At 42.2% G+C, this 21650-nt stretch overlaps 1 protein-coding gene across 1 annotated transcript in view; it reads right to left on the reverse strand.

Annotated features, from left to right (window-relative positions):
- LOC126195612 (lysine-specific demethylase 3B) overlaps nt 1-21650 on the reverse strand; it is a 162619-nt gene that overhangs the window by 112100 nt on the left and 28869 nt on the right. The window lies entirely within an intron of this gene.

Here is a 21650-nt window from a genome sequence, read left to right on the forward strand (position 1 = left end):
AAGAGGGTTGTCAATGGCTTTGGGAGGGGGGGGGGGGAAGCACTAGCAAGAGATACTGTGTTGGTAAAATCCAATTTAAGGGGCTCCGGAACGCCCTATACTTGCAATGTTAAAATAACGCTTATAAATTACATCTTTCCTCACAAAGTATTCGAGGTAGGAAGTTGAACTTTTTACAGATTATTTATTGGTATATTGGCTACAACTTAACACAGGGATTTTACAAAATTTTAGTTCAGTTATTAAAGATGATTTTTTTTATTGTAATGAAAATTCACAACATTTTTTTGCAATTTTTTATTTATATATTCAAAAATATACAGTTTTTTGGAAAAAGGCTGTGTTAAATTATGCAGAAGGTACTGTGTAACATTTACTGAAAGTTTGAAACAAATATGTTTGGAAGATCTTTAGAAAACATGTAATTAGTATGAGAAAATAAAAGTTTTGGGAATCGAGCGACAAAGATTGGATTAACTTTTTAGTGCATTCCAGGTCCATAGGATGGATTATCTTCATCCTCTGCAAACTCCTCCTCCAGCTTCCTCTTGTTCCTCCTCCTGTTTACTCTTGCTTGTATTTCTAGACTCTTTACAGCCCTGTCTGCAGCCCGAAGGCGTTCCTTGTCTAAAGCAAGCATCGCTCGTACCATGTTAGAACCTATCTTCATTCCCATATTTCTAAATACCTTTGGCTTTCCAACATTTCTCCTTTTCTTAAAAGCCTTCAGAGGATTTCTAATAACTTTACTTTTACTCATTATTATACTTCAACAAAACAGAGACTCAAGAAACAGAATTAATTACGAATATTTTCGAGATAACGACAGAGTAAATAAACATGAAACAATCGACAATCACACCAGCGATATATATTGAACCATCACAGGTTAGCCACAACACATACTTTATCTCACATCACTAAAATGTACCTGATGAACACGGACGTTAATAATAACACCATTTGACAGCAGTTTAACAGCGCCACAGTGGGTCACGCCCATGTAGGACACATTTCAAAAAAAATTTAAAAATAGTTGTAGTCTTCGGAATTGAATAAATTATATATCTATTAAAAGGTAATAGTCTGCAGATTCAGAAAACGCAAAAAAGTAAAAATTGAACTTTTCATGATTTTGAGCCTTTCCGGAGCCCCTTAATCAAAATGAGCAACATGATTTATATGCGTGGATGACAACATCCTATAGTCACTTGTGTTCTTTCTCTATAAGATCAATGCAGAAATGAATGGTGCGAGAACTTTACAGTAGCTGATTTCGTAATGCAGTTTTATTGCACATAGTAATGTCACACCTGAACTAATTTCTAACTATGTTCACCACCATGAATGTACACATTTACATTTCAGAAAGATGAAACAAAACTATTACATAGCAAAATCATTGCAAACAGATGCAAGTGAAACTGCTTTCGTAACAATGCTACTGAAACGAGATACAGTAACGGCTGGCTACACCAGAGCACAGATCGACATGTAACGCCGCTTTCAGACAACGCAATGCTGTTAACAAGATAACGGATGACGAGCTGTGGCAGTCTCAGCGCAATGAGTCACTCAAAGCAAAGACATAAAACCGATACTCAGACCACCGTTCCAAAACAAGAGACTCAGACGCAGTAGGACACTCACTTTCAAAATCTTATCGCCTTCCTAGAAGTGGCTATTTGCAGAAACACACAATAGTATAACAGATGCAGATATTTTTCCTGTCATTTACAGTCCAGCGCAAGCACAAAAAAAAAAATGTGTATCACCTGTTTCTGACATAACCAGCCGTTATTAGACCATAAGCGGAAGTAGCAGTTCACTCACAAGAACATTAAAAAACCACAATGCGCTTTTATGTCACAATTTCTTGTTTCTTTCTCGGTTAATATTTCCACTCATATGATAATTACAAGTTTGTTTGTAAAGGCATTGAGAATTTATAATGTGAAGTTCACGCTTTCGTCTTGATTCATCTTTGTGTAATAAATTCAATTTTTTTTTATTTCCCTAGTACCAAATTCTATTGTCATCGATTTTGTGTGTTAACTACATCATTTTATGTTTTTAACTATGTCCTTTTATATTGTTACAAATTTTCGCTCACACAATCATTCTCTGTTCCTTTAATTTCTCTCTACGGGCGAATACATTTTTTTGATCAGTTGTTCCTCTATTTTTACTACGATACACAACTCACCAGTTAAGGTGATTCCGCACCAAGTTGTATTGTAGAACATTGGAGCATATACGTTAGACGACCTGTACATTCGCTAAACATTTGGACTTCTTGTCTCATTCTCAGGTTACACTGATCAGCCAAAACAGTACGACCACTGTCCACTGCTTTGTTGGATGCCGTCTGGTAGTATGCGGGAGCATGACGCGGTAGTAAGTGTGTAAGCGGCGCATACACGGAACAGGGTTGACCCTAGCGACGATATGGGCTGCAAATCGGGACATCCATGAAGATAAGCGACTTCCAAAAATGGTGATTATTACTAAGCAGAGCCTCTGAACGAGTGTCTCGAAAACTGCGAAACTAGTCAAATGTTCACGTGTTACTGTCCTGAGCACCTACCGCCAGTGAAACTACCACCACACACTCAATGGTCTGACGTCCACGGCTCTTCACAGAACATGGGGGAAGGGTTGTCTTCTCTGTAAAGTAGGATAGATGGTGATCTCTGCAGAATTTGCCGGAACACACCGTTCATTGTACACTGTTGAACATGGAGCTTCGCAGCAGATCACGCCTACGTGTTCACATGTTGACCCAACGACATCGTAACTTACAACTGCAGCGGGCACGGGGATTTCGGGATTCGACCGTCGATCTATGGAAACGTGTCGGCTCTTCGGCTGAATCACATCTTTGCTGCACTAGGTCGGTGGTCGTCTCTACAAACGCCGTCGCCGAGGTGAACGGCGGCTCGTAACGTGTAGCGCGGGACCTGTGTCAGTAATCGAAGACACGCTAACAGCTGCGAACCACCTGCATTCCTTCATGCTTGATGTCTTCCCCGACGGCGGTGTCATCTTTCGGCAGTACAATTGTTCGTGTCTGAGACCAAATTCGCATGATGTAAATCCGATGGAACCCATCTGGGTCGCTACATCGCGCGCCATCACCGCATACGCAAATAAGCGGCCCCTTATTACATGACCTGTCCTATCAACATACTGTCGAAACCCTGGTACGCAGAATCTGTGTTGTTTTTCGTTCCAAAGGCGGACAAACAAGCCATTAAGGAGGTGAAAAAAATGGTTCAAATGGCTCTGAGCACTATGGGACTCAACTGCTGAGGTCATTAGTCCCCTAGAACTTAGAACTAGTTAAACCTAACTAACCTAAGGACATCACAAACATCCATGCCCGAGGCAGGATTCGAACCTGCGACCGTAGCGGTCTTGCGGTTCCAGACTGCAGCGCCTTTAACCGCACGGCCACTGCGGCCGGCTTAAGGAGGTGATCATTATGTTTTGGCTCATCAGTGCATGTTTCGAAGCAAGCAATTGTCCTCCTTTTACGTGACATACGATTTGCCATATCTCACTAATTTACAGAAGTTCAGTATTTAAATAAATCATACTATAATGTTACCGAACTTCGGTATCTCCATTACGACTGGATGCTGTACTTTCCAAAAAAGATACAGGTATGTCACCTTGCTTTTAAAATCTGACAGTTTCTCAACTTTACCGCTCTTGTCCCTTTCATAGTTTTATATTCACACTACACAAATGCCTAAATGTAGCAATAAGACTATAATTGTAGTGGTAAGATTAAATATGCTCATGTCCAAAGGAATCAGCGATGGAATGTTATCATTTTTCAATATTTTTTCATTTATTGGCAGATCTGGGATAGTATTATCTTCTACGTTTGAGAAAAAGCTTGCACTATCTTGTCCTCCGGAATGCGAGGATCAATCTCTCAAAAACTGAAGAAACTTTCAAGTAATAGAGAAAGAAATAGCGCCATTACCTTTCCTCGTGAGTCTATCCGAACTCCCGTAATTTGTTTAATGCCGGGTAAATGACTCTGTGGTGGATAATTACGCAGTAACAAACACTGGCTTAGTTGTTATGCCAGACAACGATGCTACTGAGCCCTGATGCATTAGAAGCCTTCCAACGTGGCTTTCTTTGCAAGACAGTCAAAAACGTTCTCGGTGCTTTCGCAGTTTCATCTTCGTAGCTGATCTATCATTAACTGGTACACCCACCAACGTTGCATAGTTATTTCGGAAGCATCAGTGATGATGCCGATGATGTGGTCGTCCGTTACTGGTACCGTCGCCCGTCACCTTTTCATTTAATTTTCGTTGTTTTCAAAAGGGCGAGAATTCGCTGAGTAGAAGCCGGATTAAATGCTCGTCTATCTAATCTTGGTGTCCAAGCATCTCTGGAGGAACAGAAACTGTCACTGCGACTACAGCTGTAGTAAACGTTACCAAATAGATTCGCATTCTGCGACTATGTGTTGGCGTCAACTGTTTGTGACACATGAGGATTTGTGCCGGACCGGGACTCGAACCCGGATTTCCCGCTTATTGCGGTCGGTCGCCTTAACCACTTCGACCATCCGAGCACGCCTGGGAAGGAAACTGTCCTGTGAAGATACAGACACCGTATGAACACTGACATTATGTATCCATGCCTCGGGGGGATAAAATGACTATATAATATTTGTGTCTGTGCGGGAAACGTGAATTGTGCGAGCTTGATGTTTGTTGATTACGTGACATGTGGAAATCTGGATTGGTCCTGGAGACGTGCTCGGCTATCCGAAGTGGTTAAAGCAACCGCTCGTGATTAGCGGAAAATCAGGTTTCGGGTCCCGGTTCGGCATAAATGTCCATGTGCCGCGAACAGATGACGCCAATGCTTAGTCACAGAACGCTATTCTATTTCGTAATATTCTTGGTTTATTAGCTCCCCAATATCAAGTATGCCTTCATCTTATCCGAGGAGGCATGACAGGAGCGAAAGCACATCATTTCTATGGCAATTTAGTTACGGTGAGTTAATAAACACAGCTTAACGATGACACATGTAAATCCCAAAGAAAATATTTTTTAAGGTATAAACACTTGCAATAAGGAGTATATAACGAGTTGTTTCAAAGCAACGACCCACTTTATAATATTAAATTATGTTTTTGAACATTATGGGTCAAACTGATCGCTACGGTTGTTTTCTGTTAATATCATTCTCCACACACAGTTCCTCTAGACTGAACTAGTTTCAGGCATATGACGTTGCCAAGCATGTCCCCTTTCGCGCGACTACTAAAAATGTGTCGCTGACAGATGATGATTTTACGTGCAAATGCACAATATTCGGAAACGTCATTTACTCGACTTTGTTAAAGATGAAAGCAGTTGAAGCTTAAATAACCCATGTTCGAATCCTTCACAGTGATTGGTGGTAGATTTTTATGACTCACATTCAGCATAGTTTTTCTGATAGTTCTATTGAAAATGAGTTACTGCCAAGGCGCCTTTTGCTCTCAAATCACATCCACAAATTACACTTCTACTCATCTTTTATCGAGAAATGTTGCCAATATATACGACGTAAAGATGTAAAATGTGTTAATATTCTTACGCATTTAGCGTTTTCTACAGCGCAATAAGAAGAGCACACACTAATGACAAGAAGCACCCCCATGCCGTATCATCACGTCCCGCGTACTGTTGGCATTACACAAAAAGTAATGTTCTCCAGGCATTCGCCAAACACAAATCCCACCACAGGAAACAGCTTGATGACTCCAAATAACTCGTTTCAGTCATCCACCGTCCGGCGGTATCGCTCTTTATAGGACATCAAGTGTCGCTTCGGACTGACTACATAGATGTGTGGATTATAAGGAACTTCTCAATCGCTGCCCCCTACCCCAAAATCCGTTTTAATTCCTTAAGCACAGTCACTGTGATAGCTGGATTGTCGCTACCACTTTCCAACTTACAGACGATTCTTTGCGCTGATTTCACGTGATTTTTTATGACGACCCTCCGCAATGCTCGACAGTCCCTGTCTGTCAGTACACGTGGTCCGCCTAGTCTTGGGTTTCCAGTGGTTGTTCTTCGCGTTTCCACTACATGATCACATCACCAACAGTCGATGTGGGCAGCTTTAGAAGGGTTGCAATATCCCCAATGGATGTGCTACTCTGTTGCTCAGAAAACGTCCAATGACTAGCCCAGGTTCAAAGCCAAGGAGCCCTCCCGACCGACCCATTCTGCTGTTACTGCTTCCCTACTGACAGCAATACTCTCCGCCACCTTTTATTGGTTCAAATGGCTCTGAGCACTATAGGACATAACATCTGAGGTCATCAGTCCCCTAGACTTAGGACTACTTAAACCTAACTAACCTAAGGACATCACACACATCCATGTCCGAGGCAGGATTCTAACTTGCGACCGTATTGGTCGCGCGGTTCCAGACTGAAGCGCCTAGAATCGCTCGGCCACAGCGGCCGGCCACCTTTTATTCCGACGGATCCGCCTCCCGTGGCATCTAGTGGCCAATTCCGCTTTACATAAGGCAATCCCGGTGCTTCTGACCCGATAGTGTACAGGTCGCTTAGTTATAATGAAAAAGAAATTCGGTCTTGCACCGAACGTTATTCCTTGCTGACACCTGCCAATGGCATAACAAGGAGAGAGATGAAACTTCCCGTTTCAAGCTGTCAGGAAGTTTAATATCAGCGCACACTCCGGGGCAGAGTGAATATTTCGTTCTGGAATGACAGACATGACTATCGTACATAATGCAGCAACCGTAAGGTGGACAGTGGAGTACAAGTCTCCCCCCCCCCCCTCCGCGCGCGCACACACACACACACACACACACACACACACACACACACACACACACACACACACACACACACACACACACGCGCGCGCGCGCGCGCGGAGAGAGTCTGACGGGCCTTATTAGACATGGGGAACGGGGATATGTTGCAGAACTGATTCTCTGCACTTGACTCATTGCCAGGTGCGTGCCGCCTGCAAGCTGTACCCTGGCTGACGATAAATGAAACCGACTCTCTCCGGATCTGTTCGGATTGCCTGCTACGCTTCGCTTCACTTCGCTTGTTGCACCTCGCCTGGACGTGGCCTCTATTCCGACGAAGGAAGGTGAAACCAGAAGCGTCTGCTCGAACCGCAGTCCGCGGCTGCAAAAATGCTGGGCAATTCGGCGCCTTTACAACTTTTGTTTGTTTCGTTATATTTGTCAACCATTTGTAAACCTCACACATGTGTGTATTTTAAAATGTTTAATGTACTACTCGTCGTAGGAACACACTGTGAGGTATGGAAGAAGTCCGCAGCAAACGTTTACAATCGTCAATAGACAAGTAACGGGAGTCGTCGCCACACCGGAGATGCTTGTGCAGTGCCACTTCAGAAGATACTAAATTAAGAACGCGAAAACAAAACATCCGAGTTAATAAAATTACTCTCTTTGTATTACATATAAATGGCAAATTTTAGCGTAAAACGTTTCCAAAATTGAGGCGCGTACATCAATGTGACTGTATCCCCCGAAATCGGACAACAAATTGACGAATTTACGCAGTAATGATTTTTTTGATATCTCTAATTATCTACGTTAGTAGCAGAACATATTTTCATAGAAGATGAGTAAGCTTCTTTATTGAAACTGGTACAAATTTCCGTAACGTCTGGAAAATATAAATGATTCATAAGCCTTCATTTCTTGATGGAATGACGCACTAACTGTTTCGAGATGAATTAACAAGAGTTCAGACGAATACCCTGCAATACCATACCTAACAGGCACGTAAACATCAAGGGCTGAAACTGCTCTGTTGTGACTTCCTTGCCTTTAGCTTTTGCCATATTTTCCGTCTATTTTTGCAATATATTTTACTGTGAACATTTGCAATGGGTATATGAGTCAACACGCATTTCTTTTTTAGTTCCATATCATTCTCTTCACGTTGTTTCGAAGTTACTCCTATTACCTTGGACGTTGGTAGTATACTGGTACCACAAAATTCTGGCAAATTTGCACTCTGTCTCTAGCCGGCGATCAACGTTAACAGCAGCACCGACAGAGACGTGCGCACAGTTTACCATTGTCCCGTCCGCAGACTTAGAAATCATTTGCACAGCAGGCCCGTTGGCAATACAGCAGCCACACATAGGCCGGCATGATGTCACACTGTGATACGCCACGTGTAGCTGCAGCTATTCGGGCTATAGAAAGACGACCGTGGGTACCTTGTGCGCGTTGCGGACGCAGGTGAAAAATCTCTGCCTCATGCTGTCTGCTTTTGTCTGGACAGCTTGCCCCACTTCCTCCGAGCTCACCAGTCGCGGCTGCGACTGCAGAAATACAGGATGAGTCAGGAGGAAAGGTACATGCTTTGAGAGGTGATACTATTAGTGATTCTGAACAAAAAACTTCATATGGACGTATGCCCTATTCCGAATGGTTTCCGAGATGGAACACATTTAGTACCACTTTTGTACGTTTTTCTTGAATAACTCGAAAACCGCCCCCTCCAGCGAAGGCGTGTCGCAGTACAAAAACTATATTAAATGTCCTACAAAGAAGGTCCTGTTCATTTTTTTCTCTAGAACTATAGGTTTGTGCGAAGAGAGGGCGAGAATGTTGAAAAACTCGCTCGAGGCTAACGCGCTGTAGCTTACGTAGTTTTTGTAGGTCAATGTGAGGTAGCATATTGAGACGAACAGTAACGGGACACTTGTGTTCTATCAAATCGGGAAACAACCTCAAATTGGCCTACAAAACCATTCTCGCGCTCTCTTCGCACAAACCATTAGTTCTAGAGAAAAAATGTATAGGACCATTTTTGTCGGAAGTGTAATATAGTTAAATTTTGTACTGTAACACATTTTCCCTGGAGGGTGCGGTTTTCGAGTTATTAAAAAAACCTACAAAAGTGATATTAAATGTGTTCTATCTCGGAAACCATTCGCAACAGGACATACGTCCATATGAAGTTTTTTGTCCAGAATCACGAATACGATCACCCGTCAAAGCATGTACCTTTCCTCCTGACTCTCACTGTATATGAAGCCCTGGCAGCAGTAAGACACGTTTAATTACAGGCTTCAATGTTTATTCGATGTTTCTCGATTTTCGCTGCATGTCAGGATCCAGACAGTAATTTAGTTTCCACTGTTTTGGATAAATAGATTCCTATTGCCATGCACTGTAGGAAAACCGTATGACTGAAGAAAAAAAAAACTTGTTTGAGTCCATCAGAGAAACTAAAACAAGGTTTTTTTTCAGGTAGCATGATTACTAATTCATTCTATCAACAACAAATTTCCAAAATTTGTAAGTAATAAAAACCTTAAAAAATAGACCTTAAACAAGCGTACCATACCTACCTCGCCAAGTTCTCTGATAGGTAGACAAAAATTTGTTTTCTTTAGGAAGGCAGTGCGTTTTTTACCTATAATTCGTCAGTTTAACTCCTCAGTTATGGGTTACAGTCTAACAGTGGAGTTACGTGAATCACGAGTAGCTATTGATATGAAATTTTATGATAATTGAGATAAGTAAAACAGGAAAACAGAGGAAAGGAAATTAATTACTAATACCTGTAAATGGATGCGGATGTGGAGTTATTAAAGCAATATTGCGATAAGAGGGGTGCAAACATTTTAATGAGCGCAAATAGTGCGAACCGATAATTTGTCATATAATAATGACTGCACTAAATCCAGCTGGTACAGCGCTACGTATTTAAATTCAAGTCAAGACGAATAGCAGAAGTCTCTTACAAATCATCTGAGGAACATCCAAACTGATACAATTTATAGTGAAATTTTCAATGTAGTAATGGTGGAAACTGAGTGCGAACTTGATGCGGCCATCAACCATATTAATATGTGAGAAAGTGTGTTTGGTGTATCAAATCTTGTCTACTTAAAGTCAGTACCAACCTTCGCATAATTTCAGTTTATTTAGAGGATAACTTGCGCACAAATACTAAATGCCGTTCTATAAATTACATCTTTTACATACAGCAAGAACTGCCGATGCTTTTTGAATAAATGGCACAAAAAGTTACCTTTCGGATTCTACCATGCATGCTCCCAGCATCCGAAAAATCATCACTGTAAAGGTATGGTTGAGACTACGGGATACTAAGAATTTTTGCTCAATAATAATTTATGCTTTGACAAATTATTGGATGACTGACTGAGAATGCCAGACGACAACTGATTGCGAATGCAACATCCGAGATTCAGGTGACCCCAGTTGTAGTGTACACCACAAATTGCTTTCCAAGAATCTCGCTGCATCAAAGCCGTGAAGCGTTCTACATAAAATACGGTAAACAACTGTGAGCAGGGGCTGTAAAGCTTATCTACTGTTTACCTGTACCTCGCAGATAGAGCTAGGGAGATGAAAGAGCCTAGTGGGACTACGGTTTACGTATCGTTGATATTCAGTTCTCTTTCGTAACGTCCGTACTGTGGTAAGACGTCTCGACTCAGCAAAATTGCTGAATTACTTTATTTAAGAAAAAATTCGGGACTAAGTTGGCGTTCACCGCTGCAACGTAAGAAATTGCTCAACGGTTCATGTAATTTGCTGCTTTCAGAACGAAAAGCTATGAATATAACGGGAAAAAAATATATATGATCGCGCCGGCTACCCCCCCCCCTCCCCCGGAAAGTCGAAGAGGCCGCCTGTAATAGCTTGAAGTATTTAAGAAATTTCTCTGCACCAAAATATCGGATGGAAAACTAAGATGATCTCGTGACGAGCTAGTGTAAACACTGCAAAAATTAAGAGTTCAATGTTTCCCGCAAATAATTAACTGCAAGCGATACCTCCATCGAACGTAGGTGACAGTGTTTTTATTTTCAACATGTTTTCCCCGACTGTAACTATAAGTGGGTTGTCCATTATGTGGCTGTCAATAATCTTCAATGATCGGTAAATGCTGTAATTTGTGCCATCGCCCACAATCTTGCCCGTCGCATTTCAAATTTCTGCAAAAGGAACAACATGCTAACAGTAACACACACGGTTAATGCTTTCTTTAGACAATATTAACAGTATATGATGCATTTTATTAAGATATGCGGACGGAGGCAAAGCCTCACAAAATACGTAGATGGTAAAGTCATGATAACTTACATCTCGCAAAGGTCACATAACCAAGAATAATCTTTAGTGTAAATCGTTTTCTCGATCTAAAAAAAAATAATTGTTTTGTTGTTCCAAGTTTTCGTCTAGGTAGCCCTAACGTGACAATGGGTTTTATTATACAAAACTTCACTTAATTCGTGTAATAGCTGCGCCGCTGGGATCTGCAGCATGAAAAACCTATAGTAGAGCCATAGCTGCAAGTATGCTGGCAGCATCTTTTATCTCACTTAGGGTCCATGATAAGCTAGTAGAGATTACGGCGTATCGAGAGAGAGAGAGAGAGAGAGAGAGAGAGAGAGAGAGAGAGAGAGAGAGAGAGAGGGGGGGGGGAGAGAGAGAGAGATCATCATTTTAAGTAGCTCAATAAAATACGCAAAAATATTTGTACAAACTAAACGCCCACCACACACACTACAGTGGTTTAAAGGTAAAGCAGCCGCGCAGGGTAGCGTGGTCTGGGCGCCCAGTCACGGTTCACGCGGCTACACCCGTCAGAGATTCGAGTCCTCCCTCGGGCACGGGTGTGTTAAAGTAGTGTGTAAGCTTAGGCACCGATGACCTCAGCAGTTTTGTTCCATATGCTTTTACCATAAATAAAATGTAAAGCTGTCATCAAACAGAGCTTCGGTTTGAATATCTCAGTGGTTCTATTGGAGGTGGTGGTAGTGTGTCGTCTTCCTCCTACATATCAAACAAGAGCGATACCTACAGTTTAATATCGACTGCGAATCAGGGTGCAGCTGCGTAACTTTTACATTAACAAACAGTGGCAGAGGTGAAGCAATAAGTGATAAATAAAAATCCTATAACTGAGCAGGAATCGAACCTAACACATGTGGTTCAGTATTCAGGGACTTTACCATTGAGCCACATAGATATATGTACTAATTTAATTCGCTTCCAATATGTCATCAAGGGCGTCCGCTGAAATGTATCCGGGAAAGTTGGGCGGGGGGAGAGCGGTAAGTCTCCAAGACGTCATACTACAAGAACACACAAAACTAGTACTATCCGAGATAACTTTTGGTAATGAAGTGATAATCTTAAAATATGTTCATATATGTTTGAACGTTTATAAGTTGCGTGCCGGTGGAAAGGAGACGGGGGTTCTTGGAGCTGGTGAAGGCTTGCCAATGTGTTGGGTCTGTCCTTCTGTGTACCCCTAACAAGAGGTGGCGTGAGAAATCGACACAGAGAAAATGAGGACTATTTCAGCACTGACCTGAAAAGGACGGCTTCGAAAGAACTGCCAGTTTTCCATCAACATTGCGACAATCAAACAAGTTTTACAACAATTGCTAAAGCCATACTTGTGTCTCTATCGTTCGCCAAACGAGGTTTATACAGAAATTACGGGAAATTACTTCAAGATGTATCTATGAGATCTCTAATGAATGCTCCAGGATACAAGGAGCGCCAAGTGTTTCCTCCTGCCAGTCCTTACGGACGCCTAAGCACATAATCAAGAAAGCAGCGTTCAAGAGTGCTCGCTTGCAATGACAGCAGCGCGCGGCGGAGAGAGTGCAGGAGCGGCCCGCAGGCGGGGTTGGCGACCTGCGATCACCGCAGCCGCCGAGTAGCGGGGCCGGGCCGGCGCCTTTTCCGCTCTCGGCGCTACTGCAGAGGCCAACTGGGTGAGAGCGGCCTGCGGCTGCCGCTGCGCCGGGGTTTCGTAACGCAGCCGACTGGGCCGCGGTCGCGCCTCGGGTTCCTTCCTCTTAAACGTGCCAACCGCTAAATCTCAACTCTCCACTCAATTCTAATTCGTTTCAAGTATTCTGTGCATGTCCTCGTCTCAATCCGCAGGATGTAAAAGTCCGCTACTGGACAATGTTGGTATCAATATCTCATCGAGATGGGCTCCCAAACTGGGTCACCCGTTAACAGAATTCCCAATATAAATTCTGCTCGGTCACGTAAGCACTCCTATATCGGCTATGAAAATGGAGATTTGGCAGACGGTTTTCAGCTCCAACGGTCGGTTTTCACTATGTAAACGCTATCTCGCGGAGGCATACTCAAAGTTTCTAGATCCTATATTAAGGGAGGAATCTTGGAATACCTTACAATGCCGTTCGTACCGCTCTCGTTGGGACCGTTTTAGGTTAGACTAATTGCATAGCACACAGAAGCATTTAATCAATTATTCTTGCTGTGCCCTAAACGCGAATGGGAAAAAGTCTGAATATGTAGTACAACGTGCTTCCCAATGATATGAGAAGTACACATGGAAATATGCAATTGTGTTTGGTTTGTCAACGTGTACTTCCTTTTTTAAAAAGTTGCTTCATCTAGACGATGTGATTGTGCGTGGAGTGAAGTAAATATTATACAGGCACGACCAGGAAGTTATTCATTTCCTTAACGTAAATGATAAGTAGTAAATTATATCGGCAATACATACACAAATACTTCGTATATTTAGCGAAAATACAAGAACGTAATATTGTGTACATTACTAAAATGATTCTACAGAACTCAAATCCTGAGTGCCTCCTGACATCAAATCCACCCACCGCAGTAACTTGACCTAAACTACTTGCTACTCGACAGTCACATATACCAGTCTTTACATTCCAACTTCATATTCAGACGCAAAGTTGCGGGAAACTTTTCGTAACTACTTCCAGGGCTATAACAGATATGACCGAATAGTTAATGGCTCATTACTTTAACATCACGCATTTCGGAATTAATATTCAGCAGACATGCACAGTCAATATTTTCGATTGTCGAATCACTAACTGACAGTCTTAATGAAAAAAAATGATCATAACTACACAATGATCGTCCAATTTTGGAAGACGACGTTAAACATTGCTGGCGTGAAAGACAAAATTTTAACTGTTTTATATGATACATGCTTGCCCCTCAGCTGCAATTTTCATGGATCAGTTTTATAAAAAAAGGTGTAACTAAATTTATATGTTGCTTCAGCGGCAGCTATCATATGGCCCAAAATTAACTTTAGCTTTACGTTAAATAGCCCAATCTTTGTTATCTGCAAGTGCTATCAACTGAAACCTGAACAGATACTTAGAGGTTATCTGGCTGAATTTTCAAGCTGACCTATTCTTTATGTGAACACTGAACCGCGATGCAACCCGATATTTTCCCTATTAACAAACACTGCCATAAGTGAAAGAAGTGATAAGCAATAGAAAAAATTCTGGACTTGACAATCAAACGACAACCTTTTTTTGTATACCATGATCTACATCTAAGAAAAATACACAGTTGCCAGACACTTGTCAGACCCGTATTCGGGCTTAAAGTTCATCAATCAGTGGCATATATTGCGTAAGTCTGTATCAAATGACGTATGTGTGAAGTGTGACATCTCTGTTGTGTTAAAATTGATGTGGATATACACAACGTCGTCGCGTGCACATGTTATAGCTTTCAAACGCCGAAGGAGCACAAAGAAAACAAAACTTTCACAAATGACAACATGTTTACTATTTCTTCGAGAACGTTTGGAGTTCAGTGCACAAAGTTTTTAAAGCAGTAATGGTTTTTTTAAGAACTTCCGCAGAAATTACAACACAAGGACTCAATTACAATCACATACCGGTTTATCGTTCCTTACCTTTCCGTTACGATACATTCATCTATAACATCCATCAATGTCAGTGTCACAAAAACGCAAATCTAAGTTAACTCCCACGTAGAAATACGTTAAATATCCCTACAAAGGAACAGAATTCCGACAGTCACTACCTACACCGTTCATTTAATACGCTCATCCAGAGCAATAGACCCATTAACAGTAGCAATCTTCAATAGATCGATGTTCGCAATATCGCAGGCAGTGACCTCAGCGCCCTCGGAGAAAGCAATTAGTTTCGACAACGACCGCTCGGTGGCAGGCCAGGTCCGCGCAACGGGACCGGCGCGCCGCGTTGCCAAGTCTCAGTCGAGCTTTGTTCACTCGTGCTGGCAGTCAGCGGAACTGAAGGGAGCGAAAACGGAAGGGATAATTGCCAGAGTTGGCGGAAGTTGAACTGGAGTCGAGTAGCCGTCGCAGGCAAACATCTCCCCCCCACCTCTTCCGCCACCACCCGCAAACTCGAAAACAAAGTTTTGCTGCCGTTCAATGACAAAAGAAGAGGCGAAGTTAACGAATTGTTACGTTGCCTTTCCTATCTATAGCAACATAACCTGCATGTAATTAAAACTTTAGAAACATCTTAAATACATGCATACTGAACCGAAGAGTTTTCTTTTAAAAATATTCATTTTGTAGTCATACAACTGGCAAGAATAAATATCAGAAAATACAAATCGTCTACCGATAACTAACAATAATACAGAAGATCTCGCTGATCGTTTCTGTGATCAAGCTTTCCCAATATTCCCATGACAATTGTCGCCTAGCCTTCGATACATTGCTGACGAGGTATTCAGTAAATTAACAGATTATTCACACTACAACAGTTTAGTCAGTTCCATATATGAACTAACACTAGTGTTGAGACATGTAGCGATTTTGGTAAGTGGTTTCTCTATTAGCCAGGTGTTTACCGAGAACAGCCAAAGACAAAAAGGAGATTGAAATTTTAATTTTTTTTTTCACGAAACTATTTGCAACTTGTCCATTCCTTATTCCTTCACATTTCTATACTTCCTTCTCGTGAGTAGTTGTCTTTTCCTAATTTCACGTGTTGTTCCATCCAGGAATTTCCATTATTCTTTTCAAATCGGGCACGGGACGTTGAACACTAATCTTCATTCCTCCTCTTAGTCGAAGAAAACCTCTGACGAAAACAATGTTTTTAACAATACTTCAATGCAGAGTACATGGAAACTCACTGTGATTCACATATTGCAGGGTCGGAGTCGTAATAATGTATTTTAAAAACAATGCAAGGCAATGAACTCAACTGAATAATGCTAAGAGCGAAAGAGGGAAATAAAAAATGAAACATGGAAATGGAAACGTGTCAAACACTGAAATATAAAATAACACTCACTGTTCTCTAATCGGGGCGACTCCATGAAAGCACTGACAGAAAGAAAATCTTTAAACCCAGTCACCACTGTCACTTGTCAGGTAAGAAAGTTGGCCATATCTCTGATCTCCTTCTGCTGTGCTCTCCGCTGCTAGTACTGAAAAACTCAGTTTCATTCTAAAATGTAAATTCTTTACGGATAGTTTTAGTTTATTTGCAAACAAGATCTCGGAGGCAAACTTAATAAAAATAATTAAAGGAATAAATCACTCAAAAATGTATCAAAATACATACGGCCGACCGCAAACAATCTTGTCTTCCTTCCCAGCTGCACTTACTACTTGATGCTTTATGACTTTATAAAACCATATTCGACTGAAGCAACTGTTATAAACTCCTTTACGGCCTAACAACCCTCAAATTTTCGCTAAGAGCATTCCTGCACTATATTCCTGACATTCTTTAGATCACAGTCAAAAATTCTGTTCACGACTCCCAACAACAATATTACCTCACGTATCTAACGTTTCCGTTACTTTTATGTTACGTTGGTATTATATCCACGGTTCCCTGTGCTGTAATTACCACGTCAACCGTAGACTTTCGGTAATAACGGAACATCGTTTGCATGCCACATGCGGCTGCATGCATGCACTGCCGCTCATGTGAATGAAATATATTGCAAGAAAAACGGTTGAAACGGACCAAAGCAAAGCTAACAAAGGAAACTGGCAGTCTCCGCCACGCGCAGACACTCTAGACGGCTAAACTAAGGCTTAGATGACAACATTTGGCGTTTAGAACCGTCACGACGCGACAGGAACATGACACTGCAAATAAATCTACCGGCCGAGGACACACTCACTTTCACCTTTATGATCATGAGGCACATTTACAGGAAAAATTTACTGTGTATTGGCTGAAAGTAACAGAAAGATGTGCAGCGTCTGTGAATTCGAAAATATCTTGCGTAGCTGGTGGTCGGGTACAACAGCTGCAGTGGTACAAGTTCTAAGAAGAAGGTATATTGAGCGCAAGCAATATTTCGCTTCTAATAAGTTATGCGGTACGTCATTACAAAGACTATCTGACGCTGCGGTGACATTACTAAAAAATGGTTCAAATGGCTCTGAGCACTATGGGACTCAACTGCTGAGGTCATTAGTCCCCTAGAACTTAGAACTAGTTAAACCTAACTAACCTAAGGACATCACAAACATCCATGCCCGTGGCAGGATTCGAACCTGCGACCATAGCGGTCTTGCGGTTCCAGACTGCAGCGCCTTTAACCGCACGGCCACTTCGGCCGGCTGGTGACATTACTAAAAGTGAAGAGTAAGTAAGTATTTTTTTTAAGTTTTCGTTAGTTTTATGTTACGTTTTTATTACATCCACTGTTGACTGTGTACTAATTACAATGTCAAAAAAATGGTTCAAATGGCTCTGAGCACTATGGGACTTAACATCTGTGGTCATCAGTCCCCTAGAACTTAGAACTACTTAAACCTAACTAACCTAAGGACATCACACACATCCATGCCCGAGGCAGGATTCGAACCTGCGACCGTAGCGGTCGCGCGGTTCCGGACTGAGCGCCTAGAACCGCTAGACCACCGCGGCCGGCAATTACAATGTCAATCGTAGACTGTCAGCAATAACGAAATATTGTTTGCATACCATACAGTGAAGCGGCACACTGTCGCTCGTGTGAATGAAATGCAACTGTCTCTTAAAACAAGAAAAACGCTTTGGAGACATTATAGGAAAAATGCTCGCCTCTTTTGTTGGCGGTGGTTCAAAAAATGTATTATAAAATGGAACACTAGAACAGCACAACTAATTTTGGTTCATTAAGCTGTTTGAGTTCCTTAATCACTTGGACAATAAAGAGCGGTTGTTTGCACATTACAATTATCTACCTCACGCGCTAAATCAACAACTTTAAATGCCATTTGCCTTCAGCGTTATCAAGAGCAACAATTCTCAGTTGTTATTAACTAATCATTGGTTTCATTGTTGAAGATACACTAGCTATATTCTTCGGATGCCTTAACGTGAATTTTGGCTCCAGGAGTACAATTCGCATTTTGCAGTAATTGCATCCAATCTCAGAATTTTCACCTGCCTCCATGGCTGATACCACGATACCGTGCAGCTCTTCTCCCTTTTTATTTGACGGAGGCTCACGAATAAAAGGAGCTTCTCAGTTGCCGTAATGTGACTGAGTGGGGCTCGTTCTACACTTACTCGGCTTTGAATAATACGAGGTGGTCACTCTAAATCGAACTCGGCACCTTCCTTCAGTAGCCTACATCGCTTATCATTATACCGTGCAGGCAATGTGGTCTAAGTAATAACGATGTTGCTGCTCGACATGTTGTCAATTTACACAATAATGAGTTGTTTTTTGCCGGCCGGTGTGGCCGAGCGGTTCTAGGCGCTTCAGTCTGGAACCGCGCGACCGCTACGGTCGCAGGTTCGAATCCTGCCTCGGGCATGGATGCGTGTGATGTCCTTAGGTTAGTTAGGTTTAAGTAGTTCTAGGGGACTATTGACCTCAGATGTTAAGTCCCATAGTGCTCAGAGCCATTTGAACCATTAGCCAATGTTATTTTTGTCAATGCAGTTTTAAGAGATAATTGGGGAATATTGACGCTAGTGTACGGAAGTTGACGATTCCTGCATACTGTAAATGTAGGCCACAAACAGACGGCAGGGACAAATTATTCTCAGGGCCGGTTCGGGAATAATTTTGCACGCAAGCGACTTATTTGGCGCCCCCTCCCCTTTTTCCTCTCGTGCACTTTCACCCTTGTCAATTGTCGTTACTAATAGTGATAAGTGTCGTATACAAATCTTGCATTTGGTGTCTCTGGTATCCCACTCCACGTTGCGCCCCAAGCGTCCGCTAGTATAAACCGACTACAGTTACTTCATAGTTCACGTCAGACACTTGCCGCTGATGTGTTATCACGTCGACTGCCGGCTACAGCTCCGCTATAGGTCTCTCTCTCTCTCTCTCTCTCTCTCTCTCTCCCCTCACACACACACACACACACACACACACACACACACACACACACACATGGCGGGTCACTTCAGAAATGCTGTTAAAATTTAACGCGGACCAATGTTGGGAACGGCCAAGGTATGTCGGTAACGCGAGAGGTTCTGGGCAGATGCCTATCTTAGCCATATCCTAAGCTAACCACAACCTCGTGATCTGCAGTGTATCCGAGAAAACAGCGACCAACAATCTGAGGCATGACTTACATATCGATCGTTTGTTCATTGTGATTTAAGCTAACCTTGACGAGCAAATTCACCACAGAAGCCAACTGTAATTTCCCGCTATCGCTGGCTACCTGAAACAATCTCACACTGGGTAAACGAGATGCCGCTTTACCAAGCAATGAGCGTTGCAAATTGGCTGCATATTATAGGCGACACAGGCATATTCAAACGAAAAATGAATGACAGGAAGAAAAATAAGTGGCAATATGAAAATCAATACGATGGTGAAAAATTATTCGGAACAGCAATAAAAATAAAAAAGTACATTTAAACCAATTAAGTAAAAATAATACACTAACTACTGCGTTATGCCACAACCATGAGTAAGGTAATTAATTTGTTAACTATGCTGACCCAGTCGCAACGATGAATTGCAGCCTTCAAGATCTGGCTTCAAGCAATGTTGTGCAAAGCTTATCTACTGCAGTCCAGTCTCTGTGATAATGATAACTGTGTATTATGTGACGCTGAATCGCTTCTTGTGCAGAAGTACCCAGTAATGTTTGGTTACGGCTGCGTACGAAACGTTAATGTTTGACTGTCATCGAGCGGGGCGTGTGTAGTTTTTGGCGTGGTTATCATATATGATAAAATACGAAGCGTCAGACCCATGATTCAGGATCCGAACACATGTAGAAAGAAAGCCGTACAAGGAATTTGAAGTGAACCACTTGTTGTGCAGTTTGGCAACGGCTAACGGTTCGGGCGTACGTTGAGCGCTCTGTTTGGAGGAATGTAGCTCCAACGGCTGAAGTGACAACGATCAAGTAATTTTAATTGAACTGTATTTCTGTTGTCTTGTACAGAAATTTTACAGTCGTGGCGCCTCTGGCGACTTCGCTCTTGGTTGGCGCTTGAGACTTAAACCGGCTCCGATTATTCTTCCATCATTTCGGTTGCATCTCTTGAATGGAACAGTTACATATAAACCAATACAGACAGGACCCTCGGCAATGTTGTATCATTGCGGTGTAAAAGTAAAGATGTAAATTTTAAGCATTTAATATATTTCACGTCTTGTATGTATAAAACTATAGTTGGTTCTACCAACTGCATAGTCAATAATTATTACTTTAACACACATGACGGGCCTTCCTTTCTTCCTTGCTGGTCGAGCGCGCGGAAAATCCAGCTGCTCGAAATAGGTAACAGCTTTTATTGATGGGACTTCTTATATGCGACGGCTTCCGAAGCTTATTTGCATCGCCAGCCACCTTGCTTCGTGATAAATCAACAGCTGTTCTCCCACAACTGTTCAACCTGTACACGGAAACAGCATTGACGGGAATAACGGCAAGGTTCTTTGGTGGGATTAAAGTTTAGGAGCAGATGACAGTATTCGCTGGTGATATTACCATCATCGGTGAAAGTGAGGAACTGCAGGACCTGTCGAACGGATGCCTAATGGGCACTAAAATTCGACAAAGTAAAAAGGAAACTTACCAAAATTGGGGATCACGTGGTAGACGAAGTGTAGAATTTTCCTACATCAGAAGCAATAAAACGAATAACGGACGAAGCAAGGAGGACATATGAAGCACAGGCAAAAACACACATCCTTGTTTAAGTCTGCTAGTGTAAAAACATAGGCTTTAATTTGAGGATGAATTTTTTTTAACTCATGCGTTTGTAGCGCAACATCATATCGAAGTTGTGTCGGTCCCGTATTTTGGACATTTTATTTGCTAATTTTAACCGTGTATTGGGACGCTACGATAGTTAACGGAAGACTAACTCCCTTTCGTGTACGGCAATGCAAAATCTCAAGAGGGCCCCACGTGCGTTTTGTACGGCGGGGGATCTAAGCTGGAAAACGCGGCAGACGTAAACCGCAGATTCGAAGTGAGAATGGCCACACAACGCTGGAATTCATGTGGCTGCTGCACAGCAGAGGAGAGTTTCCAAGATCGCAAGCAGCAAATGTATTGTGGCCGAGTTTCTTCTAGAATTCCAGCTGCCTACGTGTCCACACGAGCAGTTTTTCACGCAGATTCAGTCTGTCGCACACCCCTACCAGAACGCCGATATGTGCAACATCGAGTATTTAGATACTGAGCTATTAATACTGGAAGTGCAAAAATATCAAAACAGAAGTATGAATATCGAGCTGTGGCAGGCAGTTACCATGGTACAAGTAGCAGTAAGCCTCAGTCGAAAGTAAAGTGTGATCTGAGTGCGACACCGACGAACCGTCATACCTTTTGTCAATTTATT

The sequence above is a fragment of the Schistocerca nitens genome, chromosome 7 (genome assembly GCF_023898315.1).
Source record: "Schistocerca nitens isolate TAMUIC-IGC-003100 chromosome 7, iqSchNite1.1, whole genome shotgun sequence".
Classification (NCBI taxonomy): domain Eukaryota; kingdom Metazoa; phylum Arthropoda; class Insecta; order Orthoptera; family Acrididae; genus Schistocerca; species Schistocerca nitens.